This window comes from Thalassophryne amazonica, chromosome 6, assembly GCF_902500255.1.
Source record: "Thalassophryne amazonica chromosome 6, fThaAma1.1, whole genome shotgun sequence".
NCBI classification, from domain to species: domain Eukaryota; kingdom Metazoa; phylum Chordata; class Actinopteri; order Batrachoidiformes; family Batrachoididae; genus Thalassophryne; species Thalassophryne amazonica.
This window is the reverse complement of record NC_047108.1, coordinates 26,712,992-26,728,511: the sequence shown is the minus strand read 5'-3', so window position 1 is coordinate 26,728,511 and position 15,520 is coordinate 26,712,992. Positions and strand designations below refer to the sequence as shown.

The 15,520-nt window shown below is 39.5% G+C and overlaps 1 long non-coding RNA gene across 1 annotated transcript; it reads right to left on the bottom strand.

Moving 5' to 3' along the window:
- Positions 1-2,025: 2,025 nt before the first annotated feature.
- Positions 2,026-14,757, bottom strand: LOC117511588. The gene is made up of 3 exons (XR_004560978.1): positions 14,746-14,757; positions 3,523-3,525; positions 2,026-2,139 (listed from the first exon to the last, which is right to left on the bottom strand). It is a non-coding gene; the product is annotated as an uncharacterized LOC117511588 (long non-coding RNA).
- Between the last annotated feature and the right edge of the window lie 763 nt (positions 14,758-15,520).

The window sequence follows — 15,520 nt, the reverse complement described above, 5'->3', positions numbered from 1 at the left end:
TTTTTGAAAAAAAATAAAAAGGTCGGATACTTTTCTAACAGACCTCGTATATGTTTTTGTTGTGTTTTATAAGTGTGATAAAGGTTTACAATCAAAAATAGGCAAGGAAAAAATAAAGTGAAAATAATTTTCCACACACATTTATTCAAAACACACAGCAACTATAATAAACAACTGTTTTGACACTTTATAAAGGTAAGTTGAGGTCTTGTGTGAAAGACTGTACAACAAAAAGGTTCAAACAATAAACACAAATGCACATTTTGAACAATATATACAAAATGGTCTATGCGTTTTGTTGTCCATTGATATGGTAAACAGTGCTTTATGCAGATAAAGCAACATAGTTATCCACTAACATTCACATGCAAACTAGTGGAGCAATCCTGGGTAGTTACACACTCTTTGGTTTGAGCACGTGAGATTGCCATCAGAGGCTCTCCGTCTGCTCCTGTTTACACTGATCGCTGCCCTACAATTGGATTTGGAAAACCATCTGACGGTGAACCAATTCCGATTGGACGCTCACATTGCGCATGTCATCACACAGCTTCTATGAGGAGTACAAAGATGGCCAATGGCTGGCTCGAAAGTCTGTGGAGTTAACTTTTCAGCAAAAAAGAGTAAGTTTCTATCTCATATCATTAAAAAGTTATTTAGAATTTAGTAAAGCTTGGCCTTAGCCGTCATATACGACGGCGTTGGCCCCAGAGGGTTAAACACATTTCTCATAGCAGTGGGCCTAGTATGTCTGAGAATTTCTTCTAGAATTCAACCAGGTACCCATTTGGCCCAAGTGATTTGCCAATGCTGATTGATTGTATTGTCTCATTTCGGAAAGTTGCAAGGTCCCATCCAGCATTTCACAATCATCTGTAGATATTTTAACTGGGTTCGGAAGGGTCCTGTCAACTGGGTTTGGAAGGGTCTTACACCAAGTTATAAGACGAAACATGTCAGGTTAAATTGGATATATGCAAATAGTGTTTTTGCTTAATTATGCACACAAGAAAATCATTCTAACTTAAATAAAATAAGTTAAATAAAATAAAATAATGTTCTTTGCAACACAAATGTGATTTTCACACTGTTAAACCCAGGAGACACTCTGGTGATGAACCAAGTTTGTCTTGCAGATAACATTTGACCCAGTAATGCTTTGAAGAGCATTTTGGAGACATGTAGGCCATAAAGTGGTCCCAGGGATGGGGGATGTTAACTTCTCCTGGCCTGGAATATCTATGGTTTTGATGCTTGTCTGTTAAAATGTCTGATAACTTTATTAAATTTACTAAATTGCCACTCTGCTGGAATGTGGCGAATGAAGAAGTGTTTAGGAGACATACCCAGTTGGAACCAGGAGGTGAAAAGTGTAACACCAGTCTTTTCTCAATTTGAAATGACCCTTTTAGGAAAGAGAATTAATGTACTATATTGAATTACTACTATATGATGGTATCTTTGCTACAGTTCGTATGCAAACTGCAGGGGTTCCAGCAATGATTCAATGACTGTGTAGAGGTGCCTCAGGACGAGCCTCTCAAGTGACTTCATAATATGTGATGTGAGGACCACAGATTTGTAGTCATTAAGTGTGCTGGGATTCTTCTTCTTTGGCACAGGGACCATACATGAGATTTTCCACTGCTCAGGAACAACCATCTGGCTCAGGCTCAAGTTGAAGATCCCATACAGCTGGAAAGCACATCCCTTCGGTACTCTGGGGGTGAGGCCATCAGGACCCACAGCCTTTCCTGGACACAGGCAACTAAATTGTCTTCTCAGTGATGGTGATGGGAGCTGTTGGGGAGGATGAGGGAGTGATGGAGGGAAGGGAGTGGAGGTAGGTTGGTGGGAGGAGGGGGTGGTAATAAGTGGGACGTCCGGTCAGTGCACAGGGGAGGGGGAGCACTGAGAGGAGCTGGGGAAGGAGGGTGGGCAGAGACTGTGTTGTCAAACCTGTTGAAGAACAGGTTTAACTCTTTGGCCTCATGAAGGTCTCCTTCCATCATCTGGTCTGCCTTCTTACCATGACCAGTGATGGTTCTCATCCCCTTCCACACCTCCCTCAGGTTGTTCTGCTGGAGCTTGCTCTCCAGCTTCCTCCTGTAACTGTCCTTCCCCTCTGCAATCTTCTTCCTCAGTTTTTGCTGCACCCTCTTCAGCTCCTCCCTCTTTCCACTCCTGAATGCAACCTTCTTCCTGTTCAGTGTCACCTTGATGTCCTTGGTCACCCACGGTTTGTTATTGGGTGATGGTGCACAGTTTGATTGGGATGATATTGTCTGTACAAAAGTTGATATAATCTGTTATGCAGTCCATAATGCTTTTGATGTCTTCCCCTTGTGCATCACAGAGCACAGCCCAATCAGTCACCTCAAAACATTCACAAAGACTGTCTTCAGCCTCCTGTGACCACCTATGTACCTCTCTGGTGATCACAGGTTGCCATCAAACTGCAGGAATGTAGATTGGCTATAAACCAGATTATGGCCTGCTTTGCTGAGCGAGAGGGCGGCTGTGGCACTCTATGCTTCCTTGTTGTGATATGCGACACCAGGTGACCCTATCTTCCTTATAAATCAAACTTGATTGCTTTGTTTGTTGTGTGTTCTGTGAAAGGACCTTCAACATGGCCAAGGATTCCATTTGAGTCACCAGTGTCTATACCCGGTGTCATGGGTGGGCCTTAGGGTTCCATGTGTGCTTTATCTGATTTTTATTAAAATAATTCTGAATGATTTGATTGGTTCATGAAATGATCTGGGTAAAATGGAAACATAAAAGGGAAATGATATCTGTAGAGTGTTGACTACTGGACCTAGCTGTGAAAGAGAGTGAGAACTGAAAAACTATGCTGAACTAAAAGATGGATATGCAGCATTCCGTTGATCAACAACCACAGAGGGTCTTAGAAGAGAGTGAAAGAAATGGTGAATTTCACCATTATGGATAACTCACGTTGAGTATGAGTTGCCTCTCCTGCTGGTAACAGTAATAATCAGTGTCTAGAGAATGTTTAGCCTGTACTTGCATGTGGTGCACAAAGGATGTGCATGAAGTTTTTAAATCCTATTCAGTAGCTCAATGTTAGAGGTGTATTTAAACTGCTCTCACATGCATTTAGTCTGCACTTGTACTACAGCCCTGCTGTTTGTTCATGTTAGTCAGACATGAGAAGATTGCTCTTTCTTTCGCAAACTACATTATTATTGCATATTCACCTGTTCAAATTTTTAAATATCCCACACCAGTATTTAGTATTTTTAAATATTTTAAATAGGACTTTACATTTCTGGCCTAAAAAAAATGTGCCCGCCTCAGAGCAATTCTGTGTCTGACGCCGGGTCTGTTAATGTTCACGACAGGAGATGTCTCATATCTGAAAGCAGTTTGAATTCCAGCCAGAGGAGGTGCACTACAGTGCTTAAAGGAAATTTCTGTTTGTACAAGAACATGAGAAAACAGGCTGCAAAGGCCGAGAGAGGCAATGCTTGAAGAATCTCCAATCACGTAACTCACCATCTCTAATCTAGTGAGTATCAGCCTGCTTACAGGGAAGACAAAAGCATTACTATACCTCATCTCATCACAGTGATAGCAGCTGAAGGCTTGGTCCTGAGACATGGCTCTGCTGTACTATTTCATTAGGCCAGGCATTTTGAGCGATTGTACAAGTGTAATCCTTCAGTCAGGAGATTCAACATTTCCATAGACAGAATTCTGGTGGCTGACCTGTCAATCATTTGTAAACCTTCAAATAATAGTGAGATTACAAAGGTGGTGAAGCAGCTGAGAGCAGGCAAAGCTCCAGAGAGCTATTGCGTTTGATCGAAACACTATCAGGTGGCTGGCGATGCAATCCTCCTGGCACTGCAAATAATCTTTGCTTTAATCTGGGAGACAGTTATTAACCCTCCAGACTGCAAGAAAGAACTTGTCATGCCAGGAAAGGTGCTTGCTGGCAAGGATCAGTCAATTATAATAAGATTCAGTTACAGTTATACTTGCAACTCACTGACTAAAACCAGAAGTTTTCAGGATGTTCCAGAGCAGTCCAGTCAACTGAAGAGCATTCTGCAAAAATCATGATAGGAAGCACTGCAGATATTCACCCTCCTCCTGCCTTCTCCTGGCATCCATCCATCTGCAGGAGATGAAGGTGTAGCGTCCAGTTTGCTTATTTTGTTGTGTTTTTTTAATGCACTTTTGTCTTTTGTTTCTATCTGTACCTGTACGAATGACTTATCAGTCTTTCTTATATTCTTATATTCACACTTGATTGTACACATTAAAACAAGTACTACTTTTTGTTGTTAAAGAAGTTCCACGCTTGCCTGAGCTGTAGGCCAAGGCTAACAAGCACAGAGAGGGCTCAAATATGTGGTCTTCCTAATTGTTGTTGTCCCTGGAGGTGCCCCTGTAAGACTGTGCACTGTGTAGACATGGATTGCATAAAAGCTGAAATAGATTGATCATACCGATCAATATTATGTGACTCTTAGCAATGTGTGGACTAACTTCAGCCTTTACAGCAATGGCACATTTTTCTTAGAGGCTATTTGAAACTCAGACTTCACTGTGGTCCGAGAGTAAAGGTTTTGAGTTAATAGGTGTATAATTCATGATGAATGCATGGGTGAATACATGATTTGAGTGAACACAACACAACTGCTCTCATTCCACTTCCATTTCCCTGAAGTTATGAAGGTCAAACATTGTTTAACAGGCTCTTATCAGTAAGTGATTGTTCAGGCCATTGTCAAACAACATTTATTTGAAAACAGGCCAACCAACATCTATAAATGTGACTGCTCGCTGGATTAATCACTGTGCACTGGTATTATCAGCAAAGTGAAATTTCAAATGATTAACATTTAAAGGAATACTCCAGCATTTGAAGAAATATACCTTAAGTAAAGTAAAGCCCAATGACAGTGAAATGACTGTGAAACACTGGAAGACAAAGGATGTGTTTCGCAGAGTTGTGCTCAATCATTGTTGGCAAGGGCATGCTGTTGCCATAGCTTTAACAGAAGTTAAGCAAGAGTAATCAAACCCTGCAGATGTACACACAGATTATGATTGTCAGTTGTATTCCATGAGAATGTGTTGTGTTGCACCAAGTCCAAAGGATTTATTTATTTTTAAACTATTACCCTGTGCGTTGGCAGTGCTGCGAGCAGGGTATTGTTTTTAGTATGCCGGTGTCCTGCCCCCTGTCTCTCACTATGGTTTGCCATCGTCTTTTGTCATTGTATTCTGTCTGTATCCTGTTATTGGAAATCATTGTGTTCACTCCCCTGTCACTGTCAGTCATCTGAGTGTGTCCTCCTTGTTGTATGTCCTCTGTCCTTGCCTGTGGTCTGTCTGTTCTTCATCTTTGTGATCGGTCCTCTGTCTGTGTGTTGTCATCATGTTTCTGTCACATGGTCACCTGTTTATCATGTTGAGTTCCCCCGGTTTGCACTCTGTTCGCTGTTGAGTTTTATGTTAGTTTCAGCTTGTGGTTCCTTGGTTTGGTTTTTGTTTTGTTACCCCCTTGTGGTTTGCTAACTTCGTACCATTTATGTTGCCATATTTGTTTTGTTTGTCGTGTGTTTCTCTGTTGACACGTTGTACAAATATGAGTTCCATGGTTGTTTTTGCTTTTGTGACTTGGTTTTGTATCTTTGGTTTGTGATCTCTTGATGAGGTTGTGTTTGGTTATCTTTATGTTGTGGTTTTACTTTTTCCCAGATGTCTCTTTAGTTCTGAGTCAGCTTTTGGTTGTTTAGTTTGTCACACGCATTTCGACCCTGTCTCCCCTATTTCACACATATGTAGTTCATTTGATCATTACTTCCTCTGAGTATTTTAGCTACACCTTTTCCTTATTTGTTTGCTGGTTTCTTCTGCGATTTTCATACATGAGTACTTTGAGATTCTTGTCACCTCCTTTTTACTATGGTGTTAAGTTTTTGTGTTTTGTTTATTCCTCGTTACGTTCGTATTAGATTTTGTCGTGTGTTTGTTTTGGACTCTTGGACCCTGTTGCTCTCACATTGTCTGTTAGACTGTCTTTCACCTGTTTTTACCTCCACTTTGATTGCTGCCTGCATTTTGGGTTCAATTTGACATTACTAAAATGTAAGTGTGTCTGTGGTAAAGATAAAAAACAAAGGCTGAACAGATTTGAATTAATGAAATTTATTTTGAACAATGTAAAAAAATAAAAATCCACAACAAAAATATATCAACTAAGAAACAATGCTCAAAAGGAGTAACAAGTAAATGCTTATAAACTCCTACACCCTTCTATTGAAATATTAAAATAAATGACAACTAAATTACATCACCACAGAAATCCAAGATATTTACCATTCAATGTCCACCCAGTGCAGAAAAATAAATAACAGACAATACATAATAATTAAATAAATCAAACAGTTATCTTAAATCTTGGAAAATTGGAAAAATCCCTATCATTAATATTGAGTGAATTTTGTGACAACGTGGCAATGAAGGTAAAAATGTTTGATCTGCATCTAATCTGTATTGCTGATTTAGCCGATATTTGATTTTAACATTGAAAAGCCCTTTGGATCTATATTTTGTATTATATTTTAGCTTATTAAAAGTTACTTCTAACAGGACTTTGACCTTGAAAATTTTTTCCAAAGTAAAAATTTGTGGAATTGGAAACTAGTGTTGGCAGAGGTCTGCACTCTACGAGTGCAATGCTCTAGTTTCTGTTGTGATTTTCTTCAAACTTGGTGGGAATGTTACTTGAATAGATATCCAGTCATGATTAGATGTTGTGGCAGTTTGGTAAAAGGTCAAGGTCAAGAAAAACATGGTCAGTAAAAACTTTTTTTTTCATACTCCAACAACCAAGAAGCCGAGGTGGACCTCAAAGTCACACAGAACTCATATGATGAAATTATACCAGACATATTTCTATTCATCTGTATATTTATATTGTGGTGTATAGAGCATGCATGGTATACATCAGCCTGTGATGCTTTTCATTCCATGCAGTTTTCTGAATAACAGTGAAGCCATTCATTTTACTGTTAAATGTGCTATTTATATTCAGTTTTGATATATTTGGGCCACTATAGGGCCACTGATTTCATGGTTAGAATAAACACAAGGAAAGAAGCCTGAGTAAAGTACCAAAAAAGTCCATTTGGATACGAGTACCGGTATCGGTTCAAATCTGGAAGGTGCCCTACCCTACTGATAATAGATTGGTATTCGGAGTCTAGGTATCAGAACAGAGACAGAAAATCTTACATCTATGCATCACTAAGCACAAGAGGTAAGATCGCGATATTTCTAATCAATAAAATATAATTTATAATATTCCATTCAGCAGGACAGTTATTTTATCTGCAATTGTTACTTGAACTAAACCTTCAGTAACAAGTTAAAACTTTGAAGTCACTTTGATGACAACTTTGAAGTTTGACCTATTTGACTCTTTTACTTCTTACAGAAGTGTTTTCTTTTCCTTCCTTTTTCTTGTTTATGCATCAACACCAGATCAAATTCCTTGTATATGAGAACTTACCTGGCCATAAATCTTATTCTGATTCTGTTTGTAACGGAGTGAAAAGAAACAAGAGGAGAAATATTTTAGGGAAGGTTATTAAACACCAGGCATTCAAAGGAGAAGTTGCAGAAAGTTTTACTGAGATTGTTGTGTTGGTAGGTTAGCTGCTTTATGAATGTAGTTTAACAGCCTCATAAGAATGTGAAGGTAAGCATCTGCATATTAAGGCTGCAGGCTTCCACGTGACACACTCAGAGTACGAGGAGTGACAGCACTCATGCAAAAAGCCATTTATCTGTTAAACACACCCTCTTGGATTATTTATTGCTGTAGTACACAGCAGCCATCCACTGGAATCTAAAATGTCTCTACAGCTGCTTGCATCGCTCAGGTAAATCAATGTGACTGTTGCACTGAACAAGGTTTGTAATACCATTAGGGAAAATTGCAGGAACCAATGGGGCCTGCCGCTTCCTTGCTTTCGGCTGAGAGGCCGTGGGCGTCATGCAACACAAGGGACACATCAGCTTTGAAGAGGGGGTTTGTGCCGCTGGGGTCACTTGTCACATTGGTGGTGTTATAGAGAAGTGAGAATTCTCAGGAGAAGTCTGATGAATGGTGCTCTCTTGATGCACATCAGCATGCCTTATTTCTCACTGTGACCTTGTACTGTACACCTGCTGGTGCATCATACTGCCTTAAAGATGTTTGTCTCATCCCAGCAATGAACCTGAGCTCATAGCCAATCAGTTCTCCCACACAACCACAAACCATTGTAAGGTGTTTCCTCCAAACAGTCTTGTAATTATTACTTTAGTATTGTAAGTATGGGTGGCATACTTAGCACTGAGGGTTGTGGAATCACTTCTTACTTGGTTCTTTGTGTGTGGACTTTGAATGTTCTTCCTGTGTTTGCATAGGTTCCCTATAGGTAATCTGGCTTCCTGGCACTTCCAAAGACATGCAGGTTAGGTGAATTGGAAACTTTAAACTGTCTGTAGGTGTGACTGAGTGTGTGAGTGTGTTTCTCTGTCTGTGGCCCAGTGACAGACTGTCTAGGGTGCACCCCACCTCTTGCTCAGTGACAGGTGGGACAAGTTCCAGGTCCCTGTGACCCTTAATTGGAATAAGTGGTTACAGAAAATGACTGCGTGGAGAGAGGCTCTGCATTTACTCAGATCCCCTACGTAAAGTTTTGATAAAGTTTTCTGAGCTGGAGAGTGTCATGGGTATGTTAGTCATCTGTGATTTATGAACACGACAAGAGCAGACAGAGTGGGAGGGGCTGTGATTGTCTGGGCTGATCTTGAGCTTGCTGTGGAAAAAGAGTGGTCATCTGAGTGGTTCCATCTGATTTACAATCCTTGTCACATGAAGCAAGAGGCTCTGGAGACTCTGCATAACTTCCTGGATTGTTGTCTTTGTTCAGATTGTTCAGTTGTATTATCTTGTCAAATCGCACTGGGTGGATTGTTCTAATTTTGGATTGTTGGCACTCCTTCAGCATACTGAAGGAGTCCATTGCTGTTGTGGACTAGCTCCTTCAGATGGTGTCAGAAAATACCTCTGTTATTGAGTGCATTAAGGCTGCTCCAGACACATGTGGCTTGCAGTGCACTTACCATTGGAAATGCATAGTTTTCTACATCACTGTGTCACTACATTTATTATATCATTTATTTTCTCTGGCTCCTGGTCAGTAATGCCAAAGATTGACCATTTTTAATGATGATGTACCTGTCCCAGAAAAAAAGGATAATTTGGAAACTGGAACCAGTTCTCAAATGGGACATGTTCTTGACCCCCATACCTAGTAGGGTGTAATCTGGGGAGTGGTGAAGCTCAAAACCCAGGATTTGGAGAAACTGCAGAGAGTTAATTTCTCCAATGGGGGTGCATGATTTACAATCCCAATTCCAATGAAGTTGAGACGTTGTGTAAAATGTAAATAAAAACAGATACAATGATTTCCAAATTCTCTTCAACCTATATTCAATTGAATACACCACAAAGACAAGATACTTAATGTTCAAACAAATAAAGTTTATTGTTTTTATGCAAATATTTGCTCATTTTGAAATGGATGCCTGTAACACGTTTCAAAAAAGTTGGGACAGTGGTATGTTTACCACTGTGTTACATCACCTTTCCTTCTAACAACACTCGATAAGTGTTTGGGAACTGAGGACACTAACTGTTGAAACTTTGTAGGTGGAATTCTTTCCCATTCTTGTTTGATGTACAGCTTCAGTTGTTCAACTGTCCGGGGTCTCTGTTGTCATATATTGCCACACATTTTCAATGAGCGACAGGTCTGGACTGCAGGCAGGCCAGTCGAGTACCCGCACTCTTTTACTAAGAAGCCACGCTGTTGTAACACATGCAGAATGTAGCTTGGCATTGTCTTGCTGAAATAAGCAGGGAAGTCCCTGAAAAAGTCGTTGCTTGGATGGCAGCATGTGTTGCTCCAAAACCTGGATGTATCTTTCAGCATTGATGGTGCCATCACAGATGTGTAAGTTGCCCATGCCATGGGCACTAAGACACCCCCATACCATCACAGATGCTGGCTTTTGAACTTTGCGCTGGTAACAATCTGGATGGTCTTTTTCCTCTTCTGTTTGGAGGACATGACGTCCATGATTTCCAAAAACAACTTGAAATGTGGACCCCTCAGACCACAGCAAACTTTTTCACTTTGCATCTGTCCATTTCAAATGAGCTCAGGCGGCTGCGTTTCTGGATGTTGTTGATGTACGGCTTTTGCTTTGCATGGTAGCGTTATAACTTGCACTTGTAGATGTAGTGACGAACTGTGTTAACTGACAATGGTTTTCTGAAGTGTTCCTGAGCCCACGCGGCAAGATCCTTTCCACAATGATGTCGGTTGATGTTGGTTCTGACTTTTTGGGTTTTAAGCAGGTGGTGTCAGAAAAGTTACCAAACAGGACTCTGAAAGATTTTGGTCAACCAAAATCTTTCAGAAGTTATGGTAATATTACTCTATTTCTCTAACTTTACATGTTTTGTTTAATGATTTTTAAATTGACTTCTGCAGATGAAAGCAGGAACTGAGAATGGGTGCACCATACTCTTACATGTCCACTGTGTGGCTCAGCATCTGGCCCTGATAGTAAGCCAGGCCACGAAGGCTGGAGACAATAATCAATCAGCAATAACAATATTTCAGTGACAGTCCTGTTTGCCATTAATAAGGAAATACCTGACACGGTCAATTTAAATAATTTAAACCTGTCTACAATATGTCTTGTGCAGTGATCATATGCATGATTTCATGAAATGCATTTTTGTCTTTGCAGCTACAATCATGTGAAACAAAAAAGAAGGGCCTTTACTGTCATTGTGCATACAGTGAGGCAAATAAGTATTTGTTGTACGGTTAATTACAAATTATGCAAAGCTTGCACTGTGCATAATTTCTCCAATCACAGCCATGTAAGCTTATAACTTCTTCTAGGTTCTCTGGGTGTCTTGGTGGCTTTCCTCACTCTTCTACTTCTTGCACATCACTCAGTTTCTGAGAACTGTCTACTCCATGCATATTTACCATAGAGTGCCATATTGTTTGTATTTCTTCATAATTGATGTAAATAAAGTCCAAGACATATTCAGTGGCAGCTTTACCCTCAGACAGCCTCGTCCACAACTACCACAAAAGACTCCAAGCTGTCATTGATGTTAAAGGGGCAATATACATTATTAAGAATGGGAGTATGTAAACTTTTGATCAGGTTCATTTGGGTAGCTCTGTTGTCATTATTATTTGAAAAGAGTAAACACTGTTTGCCAATAAATGGCTTCACCCAACCACTAACCATGAGTACAAAAACATTTTTGTGTTAATGTTCATATTCTCTGAAAAATGCCAAAAAAAAAAAAAAAACCTTCCCAGGGTATGTAAACGTTTGAGCACAACTGTACATTTCATCTGTTCTTTCTGCTGGAATAAGTCCATGACCTCTTGAACAATGTTGGCCACCAAGTAAACCTTGACCTCACCCTCCACCACCACCACATGTATGTACATAATCAGTGTCGTTAAAATTACAATGTCAATGCTCTCATTAAGACATAACCTGATACTTCGAGCATACTGCATAACTCAAGCCCTACTGGGCCTGCTTCGAGTTGCTTCATGCAGCGTCATAAGGATGCAGGAATGTCTGTGTCAGTTGGGAGGGGTGAAGCTTGAGATGAGAGCGCTATAAGGAGCTCACCTGCAGCCAGACTGTAAATTGAACAGGTGTGCACTCTGATTTCTCTTCTAGTTGATATTTCTTCTTGTGTAGCAATGCAGATGTGCACTCTGATTTCTGTTAAAGTTTATCATTCTTCCTGTGACTGGAGCTGCAGCCAGTGTTGAGTGGACATGGAAGAGATGTTCTTCGTGAGGAGTATACTGGATGTGGACATGGCCTGTCTCTGGCAATCAGTCTGTGAGCAGGACATATGGACTTTATTTAACACAATCATGAGAGAACCTTCGGACATGAGCACGAGGAGCTACAGACGGTTCGCTCGTTCTGAGTCCTTTCTTGTTCATAATGGTGATGGACAGGTTTCTATCATGTTTGCAGATGACATTGTGATCTGTAGTGAGAGTAGAGAGCAGGTTAAGATGTGATGAGATATGGAGATATGCTCTGTTCTGCTTGAGGTTTCTTCCTCAAATCATCAGAGGGAGTTTTTTTCTTACCACTGTCACCTGTGGTTGGTAAGGTTAGACGTTACTTGTGTGACGCGCCTTGAGGAAACTTTGTTGTGATTTGGCGCTATATAAATGAAATCAATTGAATTGAAATTGACAGAAAGCTTGTTTAACCAAGTCTGTGTCCGGAGTCAGCAGGTCAGTTGAGCAAATTAAAAACCACTGGAAAGCAATGAAAAAAAGAACAGAAGCGGCGCAGCTCCAACCAGCTTCCATCATTATGAATTCATGGAGAAGTAATTGGAGGACAACCACTCTCCAAAGAGGACACTGGAGTAGATGACGGTTTTCCACTGGAGGAAAGTTCAACCTAAAGCCTGGGAGGTACGTAAGTCCTCATAAAGTCACACTAACATACCACTCCTCTTTTTTTTATGAGATGTACCTTTAGCCAAATGTGTGGATTTAGTTCAAGTTAATGTTGGGGTTTTCAGGTTAAGTTATCCCAGATGTTTATTAGCGGAGCTTCTGTAGAAAGGCTGTCTTGATGCAGCCAGCAATCTGCTGAAAAGTGATTTATTAGTGGAGCAATTCACTGAAGAAAACAGGGAGTGATACTACTGTAAAGTGCATGAACACAGTCTGTCATTGAGTTAACGCTCTTTTTCCTCATTCACTTTAGTGTATCATGTTTACTGCTGTCGTATATAGCTAATGTAAGCAGCAGATCGGAGGAGATTGATGACAGCAGCTCTCCACAACCTGAAGACCACACAGAGGAGGCTCCAGACAAAAAAGTGACTTTTTGAAAGAGTAATATGCTGCTAAATAAAACTATGATGAGTACTTGAAATGTCCTGTAGAGCTTCATGAAAAATATTGTACAAAGTCATTGCATATTTATTTTATTTGGAGTGCTTTTTTTTTTTTTTTTTTTTTGAAATGGTAATATTACAATGTTCCAGCACAATATGACAGTTAATATCCTTAAGACAGTTGAGTGCACAGACATTCATTTCAATTTTATTTTCCTGTTTTTACCTTGTGAAATCAAAAGCCGTGTGGATGGTTACAACATATTTGAATACAGAAGTAGGATGATTCTTTGGTGTAATACAAGACTATGAGAGATCCACAAAGAGAAAAACATAAAGAACATTTTTTCTTTTCTAACTGAAATGATACATGATGCCAGCAGCATGAGAAGAATCTGGAAAGAGAAGAGAGGCTTCTTTCCAGCTTTATGGAAGAAAATACTCGCTCAACTGAATGCATTTTAGGGCAACTGTTTGATGGTGTTTGTGCTCTCCTTCCTCAATCCTACTCATCAGCTCAACCTTTATATGACCAAAGTTAGTCTGGGACCAAACTTAGACATGCACGTAACAGCCTGAAAATGACCACTCGTCCCGAGTGTTACTTCAAATACAGCTGTATTTTCTTGACTGCAGCAGACACACATTTTCCAAGGTACTCAGTATGTTCAAAATGACCAGTACATGTTTAAAAGGGTCACAGAAGAGTGTAAAATTTGTAATTTTGATATTTTAAGAGAAAAACACTCAAAAACATTAGGTCAAATGACCTACATACGTCCAGAATCACCACATATTTAATAACTTAAACTTTCTGTTGTGAGTGTTCCTTGATAATCTTTAAAACAGTTAAGATCCCTAGATACTGCTGACTGCCATTTTTTTCACTTTAAATGAATGCTCCATTGATAACAATATGACTGAAAATTATATTTGGAAAATGTTCATTTTCTTTCGATGTACCCACTTATTTTAGCCATTTTCTCTTAAAATATCAAAATACAAATTTAACACTTTTCTTTGACCCTCCCAAACATGTACTGGTCATTCTGAACAATAAGCATATACATTAAAACATCTATAGCTGCTGCTTTTTAGAAAATACAGCTGTATTTGAAGTAACAATCAGGATGAAAAAGGGTGTGGTCATTTTGTCCTGGATAGAGATTTGAGCACACATACATGTCAACCTATACGGATTATCGGTAAATTATATGGATTTTTCCAAGTTTCAGAGTCATATGGACGTACAAATACAGTCTTACGGATATTCAGGGTTTGGTCTGCAGCGGGTCTGTAATAAACTGTTTCTGCTGCGCGACTCCACTTTGATGCGTGAGTCATTGAAGCAATGCTTCGATCCACTCGTTCCTTGGTTCTTTGATTCGCTGCTCTTCAAAAACGGCAAGTTCGCTTCTTAACTCCTCTCAAAGCCATTAAAATATCGTGAGTCGCTTTTGTGTGGATTAAAGTCACTCACTGGGACTCTTGTCTTGTTGCAGTCAAGAAATGAGAATCGTCCTCCGTTCCGTTTGCACAGGTGTTTGGAGCCACACAGCTGCGTGACTCTCTGCCAAGACAGAGTCCAGTCGGAAATAATAACTTCAAATTGCCGCTTTAAATAAAATGACACCAAATGCTGTAATACAGAAAATAAACTACAATCGACTAAAACGTTTTTGTCTTCCCAAAATGAGACATCCTGCATTCTTTATGAATTAAACTGATGCTGACCTGTAAGAGCTCAGCTCAGATGTATAGAGAGAAATTCATGCCAATAATGTCTGAAAGGAAATGCTTTTAACAATAACTACAGATTTTATTTCTATTTATGTCCAGAGATCAAGGATCCACCATGTAGAGTTTTTTATGTCCAAAGTTTAAGGATCCAGTGTCCAATTTCATATTTATTTACTTTAAGACTCAATAAAATGGTGTTCAATTTACTCAGCTTATAAAGCGCCAAATCACAATAAAAGCCATCTCAAGGCGCCTCACATAGAACAGTTCAACATAAAAAATTAAAATGAATGAATAAAAAAAAAAAAATTCAAATACATAATTAAAAACAGAAGTAAAAGAATAAACCAGATAAAAATAAAAACTATTCATAAGAAAGAGAATAAAAATAGGCTTTAAGTCTTGACTTAAAAATATCCACAGACTCCAACTGCCTCACAGTCACAGGAAGACTGTTCCACAGGGTGGGTGCACGATAAGAAAAGGCTCTTTGACCCGCTGACGTAGAAAACCTGTAAAGCCTACTTTTAGTACACAAAAAAAATCGCAAGAGGTATCGATAAGGGAATCGATAATGGTTTCGATATAATCTTATCGATATCCATCCCTAATAAACACAGGAGCGAAGTTCAGGATCATCGACATGCCAGTCTGCAACATCGGCACTGGCGAGGCCATTTTCGATACACTTGATGACGTTCTGAGGTATGTTTTATTTTGTTCATTATATTTGATTTATTTTTCATGATTTTATTAATG